The sequence below is a fragment of the Scardinius erythrophthalmus genome (assembly GCF_964197995.2).
Source record: "Scardinius erythrophthalmus genome assembly, chromosome: 3".
Classification (NCBI taxonomy): Eukaryota; Metazoa; Chordata; class Actinopteri; order Cypriniformes; family Leuciscidae; genus Scardinius; species Scardinius erythrophthalmus.
Genome location: NC_138223.1, coordinates 13229108 through 13233771, shown reverse-complemented (window position 1 = coordinate 13233771; position 4664 = coordinate 13229108).

Here is a 4664-nt window from a genome sequence, read left to right as displayed (position 1 = left end):
CGATTTTAACTAAATGAGAATCTCGTCTTCTCTCTCCTTTCAATTATCGGATCAATGCTACTCAGGAGTTTTTGCTGCACACACGCATAAACATGCATGTACCCACGGGAAAGAAACATCACAAATGGGATTGTTTTAAACATCTCAGTGGTTTCTTCTGGACCCAAATGAGATTAAATGGAGACTTTTGCTTCGGTCTCCACAGATTTTTCTCCTGAAAAGGACTTGCTCCTATTTGTCTATACGCGACAGTTTCAAAAATTCTGTATTGTCACATAATTGGATGGATGGACCAATATACCCAGTAAGTCTGCAATAAAAAGTTAGGGATTTCAGAATGAACTCAAACATTCAAATCCAATTCTTTCTGATTTCTGTTTTTCTCCTCTTTATCATTCCACTTTGTCTTTATCATTCCATTTCTGCTGGCCTGCACTTTATCACTTCAGTGAATCAAAAAGCAAATCTGAAAAGGCGACAAAAACCCTAATGCGCACGTCATACGTCATACACTGCACGTCACATTGCTGTTTTTTAAGCATCTCGCACAATGAGCGCCATGTTTTTTTTAAAAAGGTACACTATGTAACTTTTGGCCCTCTAGTGGTTAAAAAACAAAACAAGTGACGAACCTGGCTGGGACATGCTTATTGTTCAATGTCTACTCTTCAGTGGTGTTGTTTTTTTTTGTTTATTTTAACATCCTGATCATTTGTGCATTGCAGCGCGTTTCTGTATTTGGTTGCGTTGTGAGTATTTGAAGCACATGTGTTGTCAAACTGATGAAGATGTTTTCTTAATTTGCTGGTGTTTTTTCTATTTGCATTTGTTTTTTTTTCAGTTCATGCGTGTTGAGCTCTCTCAGCCATTGATGGATATGACGAGACACGTAATTTCACGTGAATCGCACTCAGTCTAAAATATAAACACTTATAATTGGCTTACCATAGTGAATTAGGGTAAGACAAAAACACGTTTTGGAAGAAGGATTGATGATATATTGACTCATTTAAATTGTTAATTTTGAAAAAAAATAAAAAAAGTTACATAGTGCACCTTTAAGATGGTGTGTCAAATTGAAAGTAGTTTATCTTTGAAAAAGGCTTTGGTAGATCCCTCCAAAACCCTATGCAAATGTTCAATAATATGTTTTTACACACTGCAGTTCAAAAGTTTCGGGTCCGGATAAGACTTTATCTCTTATTTTCACCAAGGCTGCATTTATTTGATCAAAAATACTGTTAAAACAGTAATATTGTATAATGTTATTACAATTTAAAATAGCCGTTTTCTATTTTGAATATTTTAAAAAGTTATTTATTCCTGCGATGACAAAGCTGGATTTTTTGCATCATTACTCCAGTCTTCAGTATCACGTGATCCTTCAAAAATCATTCTAATATGCTGATTTGGTGCTCAAGAAACATTTCTTTCTTAATGTTTTAGCAGAAACCTTGATACATTTTTGTCCAGTGTTGTTAAACATGTACAATTACAGCTTAAAAATAACATTCACATATATGGAGACACCAGCATCCTGTGTGGACAGTCCCAAAGTCAGCACTGAAAGCTCACGCAGACAGAGTCGAGATCAATCAGACAATCAGAGAGTGTGTGAGCGAGCGAGAGAGAGGAGGAGAAGGGGTGGAGGGCGAGTCTCAGCAAGCCTGTAAAGAGAACTGACACAGGTAACTCTGCCTGTCCATGGCTTTCTTTCTCACTTTATAAGACACAACAATAATTGTGGCGCACATCTGGTAATTACAGAACCTTTAATATCTAACATTACTGGGATTGGCTATGGGGCAAAATCTGGACAAAATATACTTTTAGACTGGACATCCTGTAAATGTTGTTACAGTGATGGCTGACATGAAAAAACAACTCATTCTGGGATAATGAAAAAGAACGGCTCTATCTCTTCTTTCCTCCACTCCTGCCATAGTGTGTCATCACTTCTTAAGAAAGGTGTGTGTGTCAGCGAGTGCAGAGGGAAACAACATGTACCGTACGGTGCTGCTGTAACCTGTCGAAGAGCAAACATTATCTGGTTCAGATTTTTATGCGTTTTGTGTGTGTGCACACTTCAAAAGCACCTGGTGGTGCGGCGCGCAGCCACTTCTACACAGTCTCTCTCTCTCTCTCTCTCCCCACACACACACACACACACACACACACACACACACACACACACACATAAAGAAGCCGCAGCAAGGAGAGGAAATTCCCTGGTTGGGAAAACCAAGGATCACTCACAATTAGATCTTGTGATAAGCAACAAAGATATCACTGATTGCACGTGTGTGTGTGTGTGTGTAGTGTGTGCGAGTGCACACTTGTGTTTCTGCATGTCACATATCTCGAACCCAACCAATGATGAGAATGATTGATAGAAAAATGGTGCAAACAAATCCTGAATCACAAACACTTTGTATACATACACCCCCATTAGTTCATCGGTGCGTTTCTTGCACAAACACACACAAACCTGAGTGAGCGCCACACTTTCCATTCTCTTGTCCTGACAGCTACGCAGTGGCCATCCCTATTTGATGTTGTCATCTCATTCCAAAGGCATTGCAAAGAGCCAGGTGGAGAAAACGTCTCTCTTGATGCACGTGGCACTTTATTGTTTTTTTCAACATACAGGAAACTTACACACTCCAAAGTTCTCCAAAGCACGCACACAAAAGATGACACACTGCAGAACAGAAGTAACTTTTGTGATTACTTGGCGTCGACGAACGCAGTTTCACGTAAATGTAGTGGGGTCCAACAGTCTGAGACTACTGAAAATTCTACATGATATATGCAATTAATATAAGCAAATGTAAAATACACATACATATTTAAATACATTTTATACATTATATTAATAATACTAATAGTAATACACAGTGCTGCATTACTTGCAAATTGACCAAAAAATGTATGCACATCTTGATGGAAATAAATGTTGTGAGGTGCATAAATTTTTGGTCAATATCTTGTATTGTAAGCGCAAGAGTCAATCACTATGTAAAGTCTCCTCCAGCAAATCCCAAAGATTTTTAATGAATTTAAGGTGCCATGCTCCCTCCCAACCATTCTTTCACAATTTTAGCCAGATGAATTTTGGCTTTGTCATCCTGGAATATGGCCATGATTTGTCTTCCTACATGGTTGTTTGAGAAATGAAAAGCTACACACTCCATCAAGAACTGTTGCCAAACATATAACAGGCTAGAAACATAATAATCACAGCAATAATGATTCAGTCATAGACACTTAAGTTTCAATGAAATATTAACATGAATTTGAGAATTTGTTATTGGTTTGAGCATCTTGTGCTTCAACAGAAGCAAGAACATTGAACCGTCTATACAAAGGATTCTACATGGTAATATACTCAGATTTGTGACCAATAAATAGTTTGAAATGTTCTGTTTATTTATAGACCTAGAATCTCAGATTTTCAATGCACACCCGCTGTACATCCCTGGACTCAAACTACAAGGAGAAAACAAAGTGCGAGAGTGTGCTTGTGTGCTGGCATGTGTGAGTACCTGTGTGTGTGTGTGTGTGTGTTTGAGCAAGGGCAGACTGGATAAATGTTATATTTGCTATGACAAGTACAGATCTTTTCATACCGAGCCCTGCTGTGTGAAAACAAACATGTCTATCTGGGAGGAAGCAAACAGCTGAGCGCGACTACTCCAACTCCACCCTGCACAACCTTTAGCCTCGGGGAAGAGCAAGTGTGTTTGTGTGTGTGTGTGTGTGTGAGATAGAGATAGAGGTTGAGATAGAGAGAGAGATAGAGGTTGAGATAGAGAGAGAAGAGAGAGAGAGAGAGAGAGAGAGAGAGAGAGAGAGAGAGAGAGAGAGAGAGAGAGAGAGAGAGAGAGAGAGAGAGAGAGAGAGAGAGAGAGAGAGAGAGAGAGAGAGAGAGAGAGAGAGCTTGTGTGAACCATCAGATCAAACAAGACAATCAAAGCAATGTATTTTTCCTCCTCTCACTCTGCATCATTCACACACTGGGGAGGTTGAACACCTATCGACTATTCTGTCGTTCTGAGTAGCATGAGCCTAAAGGAAATTTAAATTGTAGTTCTTTCGTACTTAAAGGGGTGGTAAAACACGATTTCACTTTTCTAACTTTAGTTAGTGTGTGATGTTGCTGTTTGAGCATAAACAACATCTGCAAAGTTACAACGTTCAAAGTTTAAAGCAAAGGGAGATATTTGCTTTTAAAGAATTCAATTTCTAAGAACTACAGAAACGGCTGAGAAGGACTACACGACATTCCTGTGGGCTTGCTGACATCACTAAGCCCAACATTTACATAAACCCCTCCTCTGGGAACACAATACATAGAGGGGGCGAGGCCATTTTATGTTGCTTTGGAGAAGAGTTGTTGTGGTAGTAGAGAGTCTTTGCCGCTATGCCGTCGAAACGCTGTTATTTTCACCCAGATTGCAGGTCCACTTTGTTCAGTCTTCCTAAGGACGGTTACAATTTATTTTTAACTCGGTCCCTCATAATTATAATCCAAATGTCGCTCTCTGTGCTGCACATTTTCCGGAGGAAATAAGCTTCCTCAATCTACGAGTTACAATGCAGGATTCACACAACGGCTTGTCCTGAAAGATCGAGCAGTTCCAACTTTAAAAACAGAAGCTGTT